Genomic DNA, 13306 nt, shown 5'->3' on the forward strand with positions numbered 1-13306 from the left:
GAGCAATAATCCAGTAGCACCTATAAGACTAACAAAATTTGTGGTAGGGTATGAGCCTTTGTGAGTCACAGCTCACTTCTTCAGGTATCTGGTATCTGTAAAAGTGAGCTGTGACTCACAAAAGCTCATACCCCACCACAAATTTTGTTAGTCTTATAGGTGCTACTAGACTCTTGCACTTTTCTACTGCTACAGACTCATCTTGATCTAGGATTGCATTGTCAATATTAAAATGGATCCACTCTTTTGAAGGCAGGTTTCAGAAGGTGATACTTGAAGTCAAATATGCTTGAAAACATTAGGGGAATGAAATTCCTGTCAGAATCATGGGTGGAGATACTACCAGGCCTTCAGTGTCACTTAAAAGTGGGAGTCTACTATCCCTCAGCTGCTCAACCTCTTGAGGCTGAACTCAAGGATGCAGAAAGCAATAAGGGAGGTGACTAAAGCAGGTAATGTTGTGATACTGAGTAGTTTAAACAACCCTCACATTAACTGAATAAACATGTACTTGAATTATTCTGTAGAAATGAGGTTCCTAGACATCATAAATTGCTACGTACTGTAACAATTACTTACAGCCAACCAGCAGTGTAGTGATCTAGAATTTTATTCTGAGCAGGGCTCAAGACCTGGGCTGTTTCCACACAGCTAGTCTTTCCTATCCTTTGCCCGCTTTTTGTGCGTGTTTTGCTGAGTCACTCCAAAAACTCAGCCTCCACACACACTCCCCAAAAGCGCTTACCTTGTAGTTTGGGAGAGGAGGTCAGGGACTGTCTTCATCATCACCCGCCTCCCTTTCAATTTTTTCTTTTGCTCTGCACATGCATGATTGCATGCTGAGAGCTTGGGGGAGGAGCTGGGCTGTAATCAGAGAATTCCTCAAAGTGCTTCAACCATTCACATGCCCAAAAACACAGAAAAAGTGTTCCATCAGCCCATGGCAAAAGAAAAGACCAGAGAAAGTGAGGTCTCAGAAAAGGTGCTGAGAAGATGGAAACCAAGCAGCCTGCAAGTGTTTTACAAACAGTGATGTCTGGAATCATGGGGGAAAGCCGCCAGCATTCTGTGAGTGGGCCGTCCCCATAAGGTCATCTGGAAACGGCCCTTGTGTAAGATGTAAATGTTGTTGCACTAGTTGGGGACAGTGACCACAATACTATTCAGTTCATCATTCATGTGACTGGAAAAGTTACCCCTAAAGTCCAAAACAGTAATATATAACAACAGTTTGGAAGCCAGTTTGGTGTAGTGGTTAAGAGTAAAGATGGGCACGATCCAAAAAAAATTAATGAGTCAGTGGATCGTGGTTCGGTGCCAGCGACGATCCCGAATTAACGATCCACACCAATCATCTCCCGTTCCCAAACCGTGGATCGTGGATGCCAAAGCGGGGCATGCTGGTATTCCCAGCTATGTGGGAAGGTGGGTTGTGGCGGCGGCCAACTCTCTCAGTCTCTCTCTCTCTCTCCAAAGGCTAGCAAGTAGCAAGCAAAAGCTCTGTCCCACTCCACTGCTCGCAGAAAGTGAAACCCAGCCTGGGAGACTACGGCTATTTATAAGCATGGGTCCCATTCAGCAACACAGGAGGTCTGTGTTTGGCCATCAGAGCTGCCTATCAGGGTTTTCAGGGATGAGATTGGAGTGCCCATGGCTACAGAACAACCCCTTCCCCCTCCCTCCCCTGGGTGTCTTCTCCCAACTTGTGATTGCTTTGCTGCTCTGTGGTTGGAAGGAAGCCCTGCTGATCAAGGAAAGCTGGGCTTCCATTTGGGTTTCCAGGGCGACAGAAGGAGGGCAAACAGAGCTCAGGCATTACCCTAGCTCCGTTGCCAGGGGAATAGATTGCTGGCGCCTGAGTGTCTGGATCCCTGATCCAAGCCTGATCACCCCAATCCAGGCCTCTCCTGACTGCTGGATCATTGGCCATGGATGATCACGATCCGCCGGGTCGCGATCGCACGATCGCCATTATCGTGGGGGTTTTTCGTTCGTAATGCGGATCGTGCCCATCTCTAGTTAAGAGCGTGAGACTCTAATTTGAAGAACCAGGTTGGATTCCTCACTCCTCCACTTGAAGCCAGCTGGGTGACCTTGGGTCAGTCACAGCTTCTAGGAGTTCTCTCAGCTCCACCCACCTCACAGGGTGTTGTATTGTGGGGATAATAATAACATACTTTGTAAACCACTCTGAGTGGGTGTTAAGTCATCCTGAAGGGCAGTATATAAATCAAATGTTATCATTATTATTCTGATTATCAACAAAAGCAACAGCAACAACAACAGTTTGCTTATCTCCCACCGTTCTAGACAGATTAGTGCCCAACTCAGAGCGATAAACAAAACCAGTGTTGTTATTGTTTTTATTATTTTTATTATTTATTAAATTTATAGTCCGCCCTCCCCGTGGACGGGCTCAGGATGGATTACAACATACAGATAAAAACACATAGATAAAATGGTACCTTAAATAATGATAAAATCCAGATTTAACAGCATAAAAATACAGTGAGGGAGCTAGGGCTGAGAAGAATGACCATTTGGAGTGTACAGAATTATATGCATGTGAGAATTCTTGCTTGATTTGCTTGATTTGTCAGAAAATTTATTACTTTGGTGGACTACTTATCGGCCCCTGAGGAAGTGGACAACTTATGAAACCAGCTGATTGATATTGCTGGCCACTTGTAGGGCCAGGGGGACCCCTTTTGGGGATTCCTTTTCCATCTTCATTCCACCTGAAAGAGAAAGAGAGAAGTCAGCACCAGAAGAAACAACATTTGGGTTTACGCAACCGTACTCACCTGCCCTTTGTTCTCCACGAATGAGGAAGGGAGAGGGACGGCATTTCCTGGCAGTGTGTTTTCGCTTTCTCATTGAATGAAAGTTTCTAGGAGTCCCCAGCTTCTTCAGTGTTTGGACACAATTTAAACTATTAAGTTCCCATTTATTTCTAAGACTTTGAGCCTTGTACACTGAGAGATAATTTAAGGTTATACGGTCTACGTGTATAAAATTGTCCATTTATAGAAGGTGTCTAATTGATTTCTGACCATGTTTATATATTTGCTGATAAATGGATATTTTTGTACTGAAGAAATCATAGTTGCAAGAGTTTCATCGTATAAGTATTTTATTGAGAGCGGTTACACTGTTTCTTTAAGTGGATGTAATCCTTGGGAACTTGTATATGAAGTCTAAAACAACTCTAATCAAAGAAGCCATAAGTGACAAAAAGGCTTCTTTTGAAAAATGCAAGGTCTGCCCCAATTAAATGAACAGGAGGGAGTTGGGGTCTGTCAAAAGAAGTGTAAGGGCTTTTCTGTATCCCCCGCCCTGTCAATTTTGGCTCTGCCTTTAGTTTTCATTTCAAGTTTTTGTTTTCTTTTGTTCTCCTAGTTTTTCCTATTTTTTTTCAGACCACTTTTACCTTGATCTCTCTTTTTTAAAGCCAATTCTGAGTCACCTTTGTTCCTTTTGTGGAACATTTCTTTTAGTTTATTTATCCTGCTCACTCCAACCCACCTCCTCCCTCTTTTCCCATGATTTGTTGTTCATCATTGTCAAACCACTCCTCCCTCTCTCTGCCTTCCTTCCCCCTCCTGAATTCACTTTCATTTTTTTTAAAAAAATCATCAATTTCATAACATTATAACAACCTGACATTAGAATACTAGATGGAGCAGGTTTTCTGTATCCCCAGCTTTCGGTTTCTTTTCTTTTTTAAAAAGGTGAATATAGTGCCTTCTGTTGCAAAGAAATAAGGAGAAAGGTGTATCTCTACAATGGAAAGGGCCACTTGCTTTAAGAAAAATGAAAGCTTGGGTTTCAGAGAACCTGCTGCATCTATTATTACAATGTTAGGTACGTTGTTATAACCTTATGAAAACGACACTCTTTTTTTAAAAAATACAAAAGCTGGGGGCCATGGGGGGGATCATAAGCTTATGCTAAAAATTAAAAATGGGGATGGGCGTTGTGATACCAACAATGATGCCACTAATTATGACAGCAGTATCCTCGCTTGAAAATTCTCATTATTTAGGTCATGTGAGAAAGAAAATAAACCAACTCCACATCTGTTAAAAGGCAGATGGAGGCAAAATGTGCAGAAGAACGCTATCCTGACCAATTCTAGCATTTGTGGATCAACTGCAAGGAAAATCAGGAATAAGCTGAGTGTGCAGGAAAGCCCTAGGGTAAAAATCATGCATGTAAAAAGAGAATTTGTGAAGTTTGTTAAAAAGATCAGGACAAAAAATAAACATTTCTTTAAATCAAAGGCAGTTGGGCCTTGGGATGATCAAGGAGTAAAAGGATGGCTACAGGAAATTGGCAGAGAAGCTAAACAAATTCTATGCATCTGTCCAGTAGCACCTTTAAGACTAACCAACTTTGTTGTAGCATAGGCTTTCAAGAGCCACAGCTCTCTTTGTTAGATACATCTGACAAAGAGAGCTGTGGCTCTCGAAAGCTTATTCTACAATAAATTCTACAATAAAGGTGCTACTGCAGACTAACACGGCTAACTCCTCTGGATCTATGCATCTGTGTTCACTGTGTAGGGCATGTACCCAGGCCACAGCAACTATTATCAGTCTGAAGGACTGAATCAAACCGAGGTAATGAGAAATGAAGTTCTAGATCTATTGGGAAAATTAAAAACTAATAAGTCTGTGGGTCCTGATGGCATATACCCAAGTACTCTTAGGGAAATAAATGTGAAATTATAGATTGACTGAACAGTGTATGTAACTTATCACAAAAATCAGCCACTGGAACAGAAGACTGGAAAGTAACAAATGTTACACCAATTTTAAAAAAAGAGGTCCAGAGGGGATCCAAGAAATTACAGGCGTGTTAGCCTAATGTCTATCCCAAGCAAATTAGTAGAAACTATAATCAGTATTAGAATTATTAGGCACAGAGTGGAACAAAGCCAGTTGAGGAGAAATCAGTATGATTTCGCAAAGGGAAGTCCTGCCTCACCATCACCAACCTTTAGGATTTCTTTGAAAAAGTGGACAAATATGTAGATAACAGTGACCTGGTAGACATTATATACTCAGACTTTCAAAAGGCTTTTGACCAAACACTCCTCACCAAAGTCTCCTGAGTAAGTTTAGCTGTCATGGCATAAGAGAATGGGCCCATTTATGGATTAAAAATTGGTTAAATGAAAGGAAGCAATGGGTAGGAATAAACAGACCGTTTTCTCAGTCGAGGGAAATAAGCTGTGAGGGTATTACAAGGATCAGTATTAGACCAAGTGATATTTAAATTATTAATAAATGATCAGGAACTGGATGTGAGCATCAGAGTGGCCATGTTTGCACATGACATAAAATTATTCAGACTGATGAAAATGAAGCCTGACTGTGAAGAGCTCCAGGAGGGTCATCACAAATTGTGTGAGCGGGCAACAATGTGGCAAATGAAGTTTGATACATATTGGTATAACAAATCCCAACTTCAAGTATATGCTAAAACTGAACTTGGAGAGAGTGAAAGAGTCCTTAAGGTCCTAGCGGATAGTGCAATGAAAATGTCAACCCCGTGTGCCACAGCCGTGGGAAAAGGCAAACTCTATGCTGGGGGATTGTTAGGAAATGTTATAACAGTTAGTGTTATAATTTCCCTTTACTTGGTGTGGCCTCATTTGGAATGCTGAGTGCATCTCGAAAAAGACATTGCAGAGCTATACAGAAGAGGGCAACCAAGATGATTAAGGGGCTGGTGCATCTTTCAAATGAGGAAAGGCTGAAGAGTCTGGGGCTTTCAGTTTAGAACAGTGAGACCTACGTGGGAACGACAGAGAGATTTATAAAATTATGTATAGGATAAAATTGAGGACAGAAACCATTTCTTCCCAAAATAGTAGAATTTGAGGACATCCAATGATGTTGATGGGCAGTAGATTCAGGATAGCAAAAGGAAATATTTGTTTAACCAATGAGAAATTAAAATGCAGATTTTGCTGCCAGATGATGTAGTGATGGCCACAGGCACACTATATGATATTTTAGTATGGTTTAAAAGGTGATTGCACAGATCCATGGAGGACAGGTCTATCAATGGCTACTGGCTATGTTGACTAAAGGGAATCTGCATCTTCAGAAACAGTAAACACCTGGATATCAGTGCTAGAAGGCAACATCAGGGGAAGGCTTCAGCCTCTATGCCCCATTGTTTGTCTTCCATAGCAACTGGTTGGCAACTGCATGAGACAGGATGCTAGACTAGATGAACCGCTTGCCCAGCAGAGGTCTTCTTATGTTCAGAGATTTCTGCTTATCCCTATGGCCTTTACCAGTGTAAGAGGTCAACCCAGTCTCCACCATCTTTAATAGCTGTTTAATATAGCTACCTGTGATATAAAATCACAAGACGCCTGGATTAAAAGCAGTTTGGCTTGCAAACAGGGGAATTCTAGCTAGCAGTTGCTGAGTCCCACCGGGGATACCAAGGCATGAATGGAATGCCTCATGTAAATGTAGAGAGACTAGTGCTGATTAGTTTTGCAGTCTCCCCAGCCCCAAAAGGAATCCAGCACAACAAAGGTCTTACAGAGTCATCCCCACTTAACACATTCCTTTCCCTCCTTCCGTGATGAGATCTCCTGTCCATGATTGAGGAGAAAATCAACTAGCATTCATCAGTATTTATAATTAATTCCTGGGAAGGTACATTCCCCAACTAAATTTATCAAGTGAGCTCCAGTGGACTCCATTAACAAACTGCCCCTTTGTGCAGTGCCAGGACAGATTTTGCATTCTCTTTCACATGCCCCAGCAGCTACCAATCAAGGCAATCAAACCTTTTGTTACACCCAGGAACTGATCATTGGAGTCTTTGTTCCAGCGGCTAGGTGGGCTACCCCACCTCAGGGCACATTTTACCCTATAAAACAGGGACTCTAGCCCCATTCAAATTGTGCACACTTATTGGATCCAAAGTGCTGCTCCCCTGAGGTTGCTCCAAGCCTCTCGCTCTCCTGGCTGAGAATGCTGGAATTTGAAGCTCTCCTTCCGTGGACTTGTCTGCTCTCTGGATAGGAAATTATTGCCTTGCAAGCCCTCAAATCTATTCCACCTTCACCACTGCTTTTCCTAGGCTTCTTGTGTGTTTGCGTGGAATCTTGTGTGTGTGTGTGTATGTATTTGTCCCTTGAATAAAATTACACTTTAATTAAGATTAGAACACCAGCTTCATGTGCATCCTTGGAATAGGACCCCATAAATTATTAGTGGAGATCCCATTATTACCGCCGCTCCCATAGCCGTCTTCCTTGTTGCTAATTCCCCCATTCTCTGTTACTCATAAGGAGACCATTCCAGGTAACACCATATGGGGTGCTACATGGGTCAATTCTATTTCCAGTGCTTCTTAACATCTGCATGAAGCTGGTGAGGGAGATCATCTGGAGATTCATGGCACAGTTTTTACTATGATGACGATCCACAGATCTAGCTCTCCTTTCTATCAAAATCCATTGAGGCAGTGGAAGTGTTTGACCAATGTTTTAAAACAGTGAAGGACTAGATGAGAGTTTTAATAAAGGAAACTTATGCCATACAAGACAGAAGAGCTGTGCCAGGAGCCAGAAAGAAAATAAGTTTGGTTGGCAGGGACCTGTCTTTTCCTGAGGGCTTTTGAATCTGATTAATTAGTTGAATGTGGGCACAGGTGTAAAATTGTTTCTGTGTGATATTTTAGTATGTTATTCTTACATTGCTTTCAGTGTGTTCTACTGCATAGCTTGTAAACCACCTTAGGGACCATTTGGTAGAAAGGCAGTGTATAAGCAAGCTAAATAAATAAATAGTTGCCGAGTCCCCTCTCAGTTTTATGTTGTGTAGTTCTGGTTTATAATTAGCTGCTTCCTAGACACCTGGAGGTATGGATCTCTCATGTGTGACTGTTCAAGTAAGGAAGCTTTGCAAAAGTTTAATTGGAAACTGAGAATGTTTCACAAATGACTGACATTGCTTTTTGTGAGTGAGCAGGTTAAGGGGGCTTGTAACTAGAGGAGTGCAGAATGAAACAAACAAGCTAGAAGTACAGTGAGAAATGGCTGTTTTGTTTTGCTAAAGCAGATTCCAGAATGGTGAATTAAATCAGGGAAATACCCTACCTCTGAAAAGTGTGTGTGTTTCTTCATTTCAGTTCTTAGTGATAGCAGCAGGCAGGTAGGCACTGGACTGGCAGTGTTTTCCTTAACAGCATTTTTTCCTACCAATCAGGTCAAAAGGGGAGAGCCCTTACATTATACAACCTAATTAACTCCATTGGAAGGATGGGCGGGATGGGTATATGAATGCTTTTTTGCAGTGCTACCCAATCAGAGCCTTACAAGGGGATGAGCATTGACAACCCCACCCCCCACCCCACCACATATCAGCTTTGGAAACATTTGTTTAATTAACTGGGTTGAAGGGAACCCAGCAACAACATTGGCAAACAACATCTGATCTCCATGGTGGTACAGTCAATGGCTATGTATGTCACGATGTGAATAATTCTATTGACCTGCTTTCTACAGTAGACTGACATACAACTGCTCTTCCACCTGCCACCATAAAAATTATCTCTTGAAACATCATGGGGTGGAGGAGCAAAGCTAGAGAAGAGGACTTCCTATGTTACCTGAAAGGTTTCTATATTGTGCTCCTCCAGGATTGAAGAGAAGGGAAGGGGGAGTGTGCATCCTTTTTTGTTTTGTTTTGTTTTTTGAGGCACTACCCCGGGCACTGGTCTGTCTTCTCCAACCCCATCTGGGCACTTGGACAGTCAGTATTATAAGGGAAAGTGCTACAAGGCAGGGTGAAAGTGGTCTGTTCGATCAATTGAATATGATAAAGCCCTGGGAGACTTCAATCATAGTCTTCCGGGGTTCCCTCTTTCTCTGAGTCAAATGGCAAACATGTACCCTGATGAAGCTTCAATTACTTCACACGTACCAACAATCTAATTTTCTCTTCAGATGTCTCCATCTTACAATTCCCTTCCCACAAATCCACCAAATCATTAGTTTTTTTTTTAAAAAAAAAAATCTCTACATCAAGCTTAAATCAAGCCCCCTGTGAGCCATTGTCAAAAATAATCCTGCCTGCTAACAGCAAAAGGAGAACTTATGGGAAAAAACCATGTTTATTTGGGTGGTGGGTTCAGACAATCATGCTGCCTGCCTGCCTGCACTGGAGCAATAATGATCAGTGGCAATTAATGCAAGAATACATAAACCACATTTAGCAGCAGAATGCTCAACATCAAAAGATTCACCTCATTGTGGAAATGAAACTACAAAGTACAAGGAATCATGGCAGCAACAGGCAACAGCAAAATGCAAAGGTAATAATTTATTGGAACTATCACCACTGATTAAAAGTGAACATTAAGCACGATTTTTAAAGAAGTTACTATGCTGGTTGGAGTGCTCTCCTACTTAGTTTCCACTCTGCAACTGCCAGTTTCCCTCCATAGTTTCCAACTGCCAATCCTTGCCTTCTTCAGTGCCCTTTGTTATATGTGTGTGTGTGTGTGTGTGTGTGTGTGGTATACTTGAGGAAAAACTCAGTAGATCGATGGTTTATTGGGAGGACAAATAATGTCAATGCAGTTTTGCTGAAGTGCAAAAACAGCTGCCCCAGAGCCTCATTTCCAAAACTGCCTCTTGAAAATAACAGTGTGCATGTTAGCAACCAAAACTTGCCTTGATGCTTTCCCCAAGTATTCTTCAGGATCTGTAAACACTCTTTGTTGTATGTGCTCAATGAGTCAATGATTTAAAGGCAGAACTATGGTCCAATTTAAGTGCCATTAAGTGCAAAAAAAGCTACCCCAAAAGCCTTCGTTGCAAAAAACAAAGGCTTTGTTGAAAAAAAACGGCTCCAAAACTCATGATAACAGAACAAAACAAAACTAAACAGAATTGAGCTGAACTAGAAACACCCCACCTGAAAAAAAAACCAGTAACAGAATTTTTTTTTTCAAAATCCCCAGATTCAAAATTGAAATGAAAATTCTCTACTTGTAACTTTTGTGGTTTTCCTTGCAAGGCTACTGGTTCTAATCTAAATACTTCCAGTACCATCACTCGTTCTCCTTGAATTATATGGTCTATATGTCTATCATTTTGATAAACATGAGTGCATGGGAGGGAACCTGATCTAAATTGCATGCATTTGCCAAGGAGGCCCGCCTAGCCTCGACTAGAGCCAGGGCCTTTTTGGTCCTGGCTCCCACCTGGTGGAATGCTCTGTCTGCTGAAATCAGGGCCTGGCAGGACTTACTATCTTTTCGCCGGGCCTGCAAGACAGAGTTGTTCCGCCAGTCATATGGCTGAGGCTGGGCCTCCACTGGCCTGGAAAAAAAAGGGGGGAGTATAAAACCCTCCCTGTAAAGGCTGTCCACCATCTTGTTTTAAATGTATTGTTTTTAATTAATATGAATTTTTTATTGTATCTTAATTGTATTTTTAATATGTTGGTATCCACCCTGAGCCCACTTGCGGGGAGGGTGGAATACAAATTTGAAATAAATAAATAAAATAAATAAATACTTACAGCTTCTGAACACTCAAGTATACTGGGTAGATAGTTCCTAAACATGTACACCCAAATGAGTGTAGTCTGGTATACAAAATGTGTGTAGTCTGGTGGGCTTTGATCCAGTCATAATTCTCATTGATGGAAGGGACTTGTATCCTCTGAGTCTCTCCACTTCAACCCCCCCTCCCCCCTAAAAATGTACTGCTCCTAGTGACAGAAGAAAGAATTGGAGCTCTATAGTCAAAGGGAGAATCAGTGAATATCTCTTGACATCCATTCTTGGGAATGCTCACCTGGATCCAAGCTGTGATCTGGAAGCTTAAAAAATGGAAGATTCAATATACAGGAGCCTCTGAACACTGTGGTATTAGTGTGAAGGCTCTGTGCAAAGTTGGCATTCAAATAGGAGTTATGAGCAGGGCTGATGGCTACAAACACAATCACTCTCTTAATATGTTCATTTGTACAAAAATGGAATGAATATTTACAGCTATAACCCACACACTGGAAATCAGTTTTATGAATGTACTTTGGATTCTTTCTAGCTCCCAGTTACTGCTACATTGTCATGGGAATCTTTCTAAAAATATGTTTGTAGGCATACCTGATCAGGGAATCCGAATGAAAACAGGGTTGATCAGAATTATGGCAGATGTATGATTGAATGGTCAAGAGAAGCACATCTACTGTCCTCTCCCTCCTCCCCTTTCTCACTTAATTAAAAAGAAGCTGGCTGTAGCATTGTGCCTCTAGGCCAAAAGCAATTTAAGTCAGAATTAAAGCCCACATTACAGATGGGCAACTTGAAATAAAACAGGTAATTAGTTCTCTCTAGTTAATTGTGGTAATTGGCAATTGTAGAGAAACCAATATCACTCCTTCCATGTCAACGGGTGTATGAGATAGCTCCCCAAAAGGCAGAAAAACAGGTAGTGTATGTTCATTTTGAGTGCTACCTGAAATCATCCTGATATGACTGGGGAAATATTTTATTGGAATGAAATCTAGATTAGATTGAACAGGGGAAAACCTTTAGAGGGAAAAAATGTGTTCTCTCCTTCCTTTAGCCACCATGCTCCCTGATTGCTGCTGCACTGCCTCGTTCGGAAGAGCAGTTCTGGAGTTAGCCCAAATGTCGTCCTTTGTGCCATCAAGCAGTGGAAAAGGAAAATCGACTAACTTTACTCTGGAACTGCAAAGCATGATGTTTTCCTTAAGGGATGCTCATAGGCCTCTCCATGAATCAGCAGTATGGGTAGAAGACATTGTCCACACTCAACTGATTAATTTGTTGCAGCAAGCCTCGGCGGTTTCTCAGATGAGAGGTGCGAGAGTAATTTCTGCAGATCTTTTTTTGATGTGCAAAGATAAGAAAAAGCTGCGAAGGCTACTTAAAAATATGTTTTTCTGAGACTACAAATCTAAAATTGTCAAACGCATTGAAGAGGATGATTTTCTGGAAGATAAACTTGGCAGCAGCAGCGGCAGCAACAAATGTCAGAAAATTGCTCAAGACTTTCTTATCGCTATCGATCAGACTGGAGAACTCTTGTCCTTATTTGAAGATGATGAGGTTGATGACGTAAAACAAAAGAGAATGGAGAGAACAGAAAGACAAATTCGAATGATGGACTCAGCTCAATACTAAGAATTTTGTGAAAGTCATCAATTAAGTTTTTCTAAGAAAGCTGCCAAGTTCCGCGACTGGTTGGACTGTAGTAGCGTGGAGATAAGACCAAATGCAGTTACCCTAGAGATCTTGGCTTATTTGGCCTATGAGACTGTTGCACAGGTGGTGGATCTGGGGCCCTTTGGGTCAAGCAAGACATGGCTCCCAAAGTGGGGAATCATTTCAGTCATGCAAGATCGGTTACATTCATTCAGCATCACAACCAGAGCAACTGGAAAAGCAGAGGATTAAGGATTCTCTTTGTTCTTCATCAAGGCTGTAGCAATGCCAATCACAAGTAGAGATGGGCACGAACCACTTTACCAACTTCCAAAACCCACGAAATTGGCGATTGTGTGATCGCAACCCAGCAGTTCGTGATTTTCCACAACCAACGAACCAGCGTTCAGAAGAAGCCTGGTTCGGTGCGTTTGGCTGCGGTTCGGGAAGCCAGACAGTCAGGCACCATCAGTCACCATAAATCAATTCCCCTGGCAACTGAGCTGGGGGAATGCCTGAACTCTGTCTGCGCTCCTTCTGTTGCCCTGGCAGCTCTGACAGCCAAACACAGACCTCCAGCGTTGCTCAATGGGACCTCAGCTTATAAAAAGCACTCCGCTCCCAGTTCTGGTTTCACTTTCAGCGAGTAGTGGAGTGGGACAGAGCTCTTGCTTGCCACTTGCTAGCCTTTGGGGAGAGAGACTGAGAGTGTAATTCATCTTGGATTTGGGGGATAGGGATCTATCTCCTCTGGTTCCATGGCTGCTGCCTGGCTCTGGGGCCAAGCTCAGTGGGCACCTCGGCTGAGGGCTCACTTTGATTATTATTGTTCAGTGCCTGATCTGTTCAGGTCTGTGGGAGTGGTGGGCTAGAGCTCTAGTCCTTCCCTCCCTCTGTTGCCAGGGCTGCTGCCCGCACCCATCTTCTGTACACTGGGCCAACATCAACTGGTGGCTCTAATTGTATTGAGTGGGAGTTTCCTGGGGGCCTTAGATTGGAGAGGGTATAACTCCAAGATCCCTTTTGCAATCTTGTCCAAACTTGGGTCATGGCTGTAGGAGAGCCTGCAAAACACTCCCCGGGAATA

The 13306-nt window shown here is 42.4% G+C and overlaps 1 pseudogene; it reads left to right on the top strand.

Moving 5' to 3' along the window:
• Positions 1-11682: 11682 nt before the first annotated feature.
• On the top strand, positions 11683-12521 carry LOC129340923 (transcription initiation protein SPT3 homolog; annotated as a pseudogene).
• The last annotated feature ends 785 nt before the right edge of the window (positions 12522-13306 follow it).

This window comes from Eublepharis macularius, chromosome 13, assembly GCF_028583425.1.
Source record: "Eublepharis macularius isolate TG4126 chromosome 13, MPM_Emac_v1.0, whole genome shotgun sequence".
Classification (NCBI taxonomy): Eukaryota; Metazoa; Chordata; class Lepidosauria; order Squamata; family Eublepharidae; genus Eublepharis; species Eublepharis macularius.